At 40.9% G+C, this 7,262-nt stretch overlaps 1 long non-coding RNA gene across 1 annotated transcript in view; it reads left to right on the top strand.

The window, feature by feature from the left end:
* Positions 1-46: 46 nt before the first annotated feature.
* LOC109023108 (uncharacterized) overlaps positions 47-7,262 on the top strand; it is a 219,793-nt gene continuing 212,577 nt past the window's right edge. Inside the window, exon 1 of the long non-coding RNA XR_004067944.2 lies at positions 47-288. This is a non-coding gene — a long non-coding RNA (uncharacterized lncRNA). The remainder of the gene's footprint in view (positions 289-7,262) is intronic.

Below are 7,262 nucleotides of genomic sequence, written 5' to 3'. Positions count from 1 at the left end.
GTTCAGAGGAAAGAGAATCAAAGCTGCTCCATTGTGACATCACAATGCACTTTTCTTTGTGCATTCACACGATGCATTTTCTTTTCTTATCACCGAACTGTTTTGAAAGATAAAAGTACTTCCTGAATATGTGGATGGTGAGCCACGTGAATGGAAGACATGGAGATACGGACTGTTAACACCTTGTCAAACATTTATTGTCCCTTCCACCTCTAAACTTCTGTGATAATAGGTGAACAGGACCCACGTGGTGCAGAATACTGAGATACACACTGTGGAATAATTCAGGTGAAGTTTACAAGCCATGTTTAAACTGCCTTTTATAACCTCTAAAATGAAAATTATAAAGAGTACTGTTGTGTTTTTATGCTAACATGCATTGGGAAGCTGTGAGAGTTAATCTCTTCTTTTTCCCCTTCCTTTTTAGAATATTGTAGTTATCTCCTACTTAGAAGTCTCTGTAGCCCCAAGATGCCAGATATTGCATCTGCAGAAAGGAAAATTGAAATCGACATGCCCAGTGGGTCCAGAACCTGACAGCCTGACAGCAAATTGTAGCCTTTAGCTTTTGCCTTTGAGTTATTGTAGGCAGGAACATCAGCAGGAGAGTGTGTGTGTTTTCTCTTTCACAACACAATTTATGGAGGTGGTGTGATTGCCACAATGAACATGTCTGAATGGGTGATTTAAACAATTTTCCATATGAGAATGATGGCTGTGAGTGTTAAGCATGTTGATGATTGCATATTTTGTTTGCTTTCATCAAAAGTTCTTTACAAATTCACTAGAGAAGGAGCATCGACAGGATGCAGGATAGGAAACAGATTGTATATATTATCAAGGTAATGATTACCAACACATACTTCAAAAAATAAAAGTGTAAAAAGCACTAAATATGTCACAAATAACTCTTGCCTAAGTGTTTTGTGGAATGGGTCAGAGCAAAAACAAAGCAAAAGAACAAATACATGAGCAAATAAATAAAATGAAACATTATAAACACTTGCAAAACACACCCACGGATTCATAGTCATGTTCGTTTCTCCCTTTCTTCTATTTCACATCTATCATACCCTTCCCTGTATAATCTTTGGTCTAACGTTGGCAAGAGCAGTCTGGAAACCCAGGACATTGCTACACTTTAGACAGTTCCATTACTATGTAAATCATTCTGATGTTCCATTAAGAAAACAATTTCCAGTACCTCACACTATGGGATTTTCTTTGACCATTCAAATTCTGTGGGGAAGGCATTTTTGTCCCGCTGTTGTCTAAGAGCAGCCTCCAGGATGCTCTGTGTTTTGTTGGCACCCAAGTGTTTCTGTGCGTTTCTGCTGCATTACGCTGGCACTGGCCCCTGTGGCCCTGGCTGACAAGCAAGGCAGGCACTGTATCCAATGGCTCAATCCCATGTTTCCTGTTTGTGACAATGTCCAAAACATGTACACAGACCATTTGAATTCATCTAAACTGTCATGGAACTGCTTTCCAAGGAATCCTTCTGTTTTCAGCAATCATGTTGGTAGCTCTCTCCTCCTAACAGGGTGCTGCCTGCTTCCAAAGGCTTCCTGATAATTCAGGTTACTCAGGGCTTCTGTGTTCAAGTCCCAGGGTGTGTGTTTATTGATATTTGCTTGTTGCTTTGTGGATATACTGAAGTTTTTCAATCCTGTTTTGGCTCTGCTTCCCTCTTGTCATACTGCCTATTTCAATTTCTCCATAAGGCAAGAAAACGTCTTCTCTTTCTCTTTCAGGCTCTATCCTCTTCTCATCTTCCTTACTTTTTCTTTCTTTTGTGTCCATCACTGTTCCAGTCCCTCAGGTTCGAATCCAGAAATAGTTATTTATCTCCCACAGTTCAATTCTAAAAAACAGAACCTACTCTGGCTAATTTAAGCCATAAGGATCCAATTATGAGAATATTAACTTATAAAATCTCTCAGAGGGTGGAAGAAACAAAATGTATGTTAAACTTTCAGAAATAACTCCCAAGTCTGCCATACTGTATCTTGCCACCAAGGAAGCTGCAGATTCTTCACGGTAGCCAATGCTACCAAACAGAAAGTGGTCAACACCAGCAAAGTGCTATAATTAAGAAGCCATTATTGTTGTCAGTCCTATGAACCTGCTATAATCTGCATCAGCAAAACGGGAACCTGCTTTCTGAATTTCTTTTTCTTTCTTTTTTTTTTTTGAGATGGAGTCTAGTTCTGTCGCCCTGGCTGGAGTGCAGTGGCACGATGTTGGCTCCCTGCAAGCTCCACCTCTCGGGTTCACGCCATTCTGCCTCAGCCTCTGCCTCCCGAGTAGCTGGGACCACAGGCGCCTGCCACCATGCCTGGCTAAGTTTTTGTATTTTTAGGACAGACAGGGTTTCACCGTGTTAGCCAGGATGATCTCGATCTCCTGACCTCCCGATCTGCCCACCTTGGCCTCCCAAAATGCTGGGATTACAGGCGTAAGCCACCGCGCCGGCCTGACTGGACCCTCTCATCCGCTAAATGCTACCGTTAAAACCCGAACATCTCAATGGCCATGCTTGCCAGCAAAATAGCAGTGGCAGGTAGTGCAGTCTCCACTTCAATTCTTCCTTTAAATAGCATGCAAATGGGTTAGGAATGGGGGTTCACACCTGTAATCTCAGTACTTTGGGAGGCCCAGACCGGTTGATCACTTGAGGTCGGGAGTTGAAGACCAGTCTGGCCAACATGGTGAAATCCCATCTGTACTACAAAAATACAAAAATTAGATGGGTATGGTGGTGCACACCTATAAGCCCAGCTACTTGGGAGACTGAGGCAGGAGAATTGCTTGAGCCAGGGAGACGGAGGTTGCAGTGAGCCGAGATGGTGCCACTGCATTCCAGCCTGGGTGACAGAGTGAGACTCTGTCTCAAAAACAAACAAACAAGCAAACTACATAAATAAAAAAATAAAATATCATGAATATGCATAAAATTGTCCAAACCTATATCACATCAAGAATCCTAACTACAAGAGTCCCTGGGAAATGTGTTTTTCATTTTTCCCAACTTTGCAGATGAGGTTAGCACACTGGACAGGAGATGCGAGTTGAGGGTGAAATAGATGTGACATACTAATCTATCATATTTAATTTCTTTCTCAATTTCATCCTTTATGATCAATAGGCCACCACTATTACCACATTCTATTGATTTCCTTAAAAATGCAGATTGCATTTCTCTTTCATTCCTTCTTTCCTTAGTATAGTCCCTTAATTTCAAATTTGCATTATTGTAGCAACTTCATTGCTTGTTATTCTTCTAATATCTTTCCGTTAAATCTTATTTATTTCATCGAATATATTGTTCTTCCACTTATATGCTCATTACATTCATTAATCACTTATTGAGCATACTGTATGCTAATAACTGTGTTCAAAGTGAAATTAGCATGGTGTTTGCCTTCAGGATACTTGTCTTGTGGTGATGGTAGTAAAGTTGATGGGGTCCTGAAGAGTAAGACCAAATTCCTCATGAAGTTTACAGAGAAAAACAGGTGATAAACAACTAAGAAAATAAATTATTCTTCTACTGTCACATCAGTCCTTTGGTAAGGAATCTCAGTGCTCTCTTTAAAAATTGGATTAATTTGCCTCCAACTTTCAAAATACTGTATTTCATGGTCCTTATTTATCAGCTTCAGCTTCAATACTTGGAGCAACTCAGCACTGCTAAACACCACTTGAGACACTTTAATCTCTTGCCTGCTCTATCACATTCACTTTTTTTTTTTTTTTTTTTTTGAGACAGAGTCTCGCTCTGTTGCTCAGGCTGCAGTGCAGTGGTGCAATCTCGGCTCACTGCAGTTTCTGCCTCCCAGGTTCCCAGGTTCAAACAATTCTCCTGCCTCAGCCTCCCGAGTAGCTGGGATTACAGGCATGCACCACCACGCCTGGCTAATTTTTTTTGTATTTTTAGTAGAGATGGGATTTCACCATATTGGCCAGGCTGGTCTCAAACTCCTGACCTTGTGATCTGCCCGACTTCGCCTCCCAAACTGCTGGGATTATAGGTGTGAGCCTCTACACCCGGCCTGCATTCACTTTCTAGAAGGTCTATGCCCTTCTATTCTTTGTCCTTAAATTCTCTTTTTCACATAATGGCTACTGTGATCTTTAAAGGTACTGTCCATATCATATTATTCTCCTGCCTAAAACACTCCAATGGCTGAACATTAAAAATACAACAAAATTGAAATTCTTTCCCTGTGTCTAGAATCTGCAAGACCCTTGCCAACTATCTCTCATGTCATGGCACTACCTCCATCCAGCCTCTTTCTTGAACACACTAGGCTCATTGCCACCAGATACCTCTTATTCTCTTGAACACACTAGACTCATTACCACCATATACCTCTTATTCTCTTGAACACACTAGGCTCATTGCCACCATATGCCTCTTATTGTCTCTGCCTGAGATGCTTTCTCCTGACACCTTTATCTGTCTGGCTCCTTTCTGTCTATCAGGATATAGATCAGGTGCCACCTCTGAAGAGATGCCCAACTCCTAACCACACTAGTCTTATTTCCCTCTTTCATTGTCTAACTAGCAGAAATTATTTGTCAACCAGAATAAGCTCCATCAGGGTCATTGCTTTCTTTTCTCTTGTATCCCCAATGCCAATGTTTAAAACCATGCCTAGCATTCTATAAACATTTGTTGAATTAATGAAGTAATAAAAACTTCATCAATCTGTTCTTTATCTCATGTCCTGCCTTCTCTCTAAAACCTTTTTTGATAACACCTACCCACTCTCTTCCTCTCTGAGATTCTGAACTTCCCCTTTGCTGATTGAAATGCCTCTGATCTGGGGTTTGCTTCAGGTACTCTTTAGTGTATTATCTCCAACTGAATTAAGCCCATGTCTTATTTCCCCAATGCTACAGGTTACTTTTGGGAATAATCACCAAGAAGTATACTTTTGCACCCCACTCAGTAAGGCTGTGCTCTCTATGAACCACAAGCCCACGCAGACCTCTGAAGAGATGGATGGTGTTTTGAGCATTTAGCCAACAGTATGTTCTTACTCCTTCTGCATTCTGTTGCCTCTTCATACATAAATACAGAAGATGAAATTGTCTAGTTAGAGACCATACATGGTAAGGCAATCTTATAAGCTTGGCTTGTTGCTTCAGAAAGTTACTGAGGCATCAATAGCTCTATGGACCTCTCTGCTGTGGTTACATAGCACGGGTTCTAGTGAGCTCTCCTGTCTTAATCTTTTATCCTCAGTCTTTGAGGCCCCTCTTTAGACTGCGCAGATATAAGTTTAGCCCTTTGATCTGGCCATTTGCTTCTCATAACACTCATTGCGTTTGGTACAATTTTAACCCCTATGTCAGCAATCATGAGATAACTTTATCTGACACCAATTCTAGACTGGCCTTATCCCTATCCCAGAGGAGCCCAGTTGGAAGCTAGTAGACAGAACACTTATGCGGATACATTTTGCTTAGCATGAACTATATTTTATAAATTTGATCCAACATTTAAAATTAAATTTCACATAAAATTTAGATATCCACGTTGTGTTTAAAAATTAATTCTAGCAATGATGGGTTCATAATTTCACATGGCAACACATGAAAGGGGGAAGCGGCAACAGTGCTCTTTAAATTCACACATACTTGCATTCTGAGAGGCCTCTCTAATCTAATAATGAGTTTTTAACACTTACAATCTAGTCCCTCTAGACTTTTGAGTTTGAGACCTCTGCACTACAGTAATCATAGAGCTATACTATGGGGAGCCATTGGGGAGTTTTACACAGGAGAATGATACAATCTGAATTGTATTTAAAAAATATCACTCTGGATGTTTTATGCATAATAGGCTCTACTGTGGCAAGAATGGAAAAAGAGAAACAATATTTAACACTTATTAGGATCCTCTAGGATGATTGCCCAAAAGCCCCAGTCTTGTATTTGATCTGCAGTGATTGCCTGCTCCATGCTGGGCCCTTAGGCCTGGGGCAGTAAATTGGTCAAGCAAGAAGCTTTCATAAATGCTTTCTCCACTTGTGCATATGAAAAAGCTGTAAGTGTTCTAACCTCCGTTCTCCTTTTCTCCTCCTCAACTCTAACCTTCTCTTTGCTTCTGCTCCATTATTGGGCATAGCTTTGCTGCGGGAAATGATGCTACCTCCTCTACATTGGAGTTCACTGCTCTCCAGACTTCTCCTGGCCTAAGAGTCTTGAATTCATTTTAGCCTTTATTCAGCTGAGGTGAGATTGGCCTTTTACAACCTGGGGTAGTTTGATCATTGATGATCTGGCTGGCAGAGATGCTCACACATACAGGTGTGTTTCTACTTTTCACCCTTTTGGGTCCCTTGGGTCTGAAGCACACTCACCAGTTGACCAGTTGCTATGGCTACTCGTAGTTTCCTCCCCGGATTGCATCATCAAGTCAGGAACCCATATATTTTTTTGCCACACTTGTTGGAAGACCTCTTTCTGATTTTATTTCTGCCTCTGCTATGTGAGAAAATCCCCACTGGATTCCCAGTTCCTTCTAGGGAATTCTCTTTATTTCCCAACATCGCGAGTCCTCTCCAACATTCTTCCAGGTGTAATCTCTTGATAAGTGTCTTTCTAGAATTCTGCTTCAGGTTCATATAGACAGTGCCACGAAATCATTTACTAGAAGTAAGAACAGGGTTATTCTCTGATACTACTATTTACCTTAGGGCTAGAAACTTAGGCAGCCAGAACGTTTAACAATGAACCAAATTGCTATCTAAGAAATGCATTTAATGATGATTAAAGCAATAGTAATTAAAGTGAAAAGAGGTCTCTACCCATGCATATGGAACATGAGTGCCCTCAATTAATCAGCTCATTATTATTAAATATTTATTTGAACACCCACCGTGCAGGAGGCATTAAGTTCTGAGAGAATACACCAAAGACATGGACCTTACCCTTTGGGAACCTGTGATCTAAAGCAATTTAGACTTCAACTTGTGACAATATGCTCTGGCTGTGACTCTCTATAGATAAAACAAAGGTTGAAATTCAAAGCATCTCTAAGCTCCAATTTAATCTACTGCTCCCTACACTACTCATATTTCAAATCCTCTGCTTTACTCTCTGCTAGCTAAAGAGTGAGCCCTCCCCCTATCCTTTAAGATTCAGCAAAGAGCTCACCTCCTCTGTGAAGCCTGCCCTGACCCTCCCAGCAGTGTTGATGCCCCCTTTCATGCTTTTGATAGCACCATATGTGTCTATTAAACTCTTCA

This window comes from Gorilla gorilla, chromosome 17, assembly GCF_029281585.2.
Source record: "Gorilla gorilla gorilla isolate KB3781 chromosome 17, NHGRI_mGorGor1-v2.1_pri, whole genome shotgun sequence".
In the NCBI taxonomy this organism is placed as follows: Eukaryota; Metazoa; Chordata; class Mammalia; order Primates; family Hominidae; genus Gorilla; species Gorilla gorilla.
This window is presented reverse-complemented; position numbering and strand designations above follow the sequence as displayed.